Genomic DNA, 510 nt, shown 5'->3' on the forward strand with positions numbered 1-510 from the left:
CCACTATGAATGTCAGTTATCATCAGTTTATTTCTTAGCCATAAAAATGATCCCAACTTTTGGAATCTACTTTCTAGTAGCTAAATCTCTGGTCCCAGTTTATTTTCCATTTCAAAGTTAAAGTCAAATGTAAAATATATTGCCACTGTGAGTGTTCCAGTTAGCTGAAAATGTTCTATGCTCTGTCCACTTTTAAATGTTAAAATGTGACTTAGAAATCCAAAGGTAGTACATCTACAATAAAATTATAAATTTGGTTTTACGAAAGTTACAAATGTCTGCTTGTTTGTCACAATAACATTGTGAAATAAAGAAGTGTGTTACTACTACTGAAACTCAAAAAGGTTGGGTCATTCTCTAATTGTTCTCTCACAATTCCCATTCAACCTGTTAGTAATTCCTGGTGCTTCTACTCCCAGAAAGAACCCAGAATCCAACCGTTTTCATGGGCAGCCACCTCCTAAGACCCTCCATCATCTCTCACCTGCATTACTACAATAGCTGGCAAAT

Source organism: Sapajus apella, unplaced genomic scaffold, assembly GCF_009761245.1.
Source record: "Sapajus apella isolate SASKATOON/1434 unplaced genomic scaffold, GSC_monkey_1.0 scaffold4, whole genome shotgun sequence".
Classification (NCBI taxonomy): domain Eukaryota; kingdom Metazoa; phylum Chordata; class Mammalia; order Primates; family Cebidae; genus Sapajus; species Sapajus apella.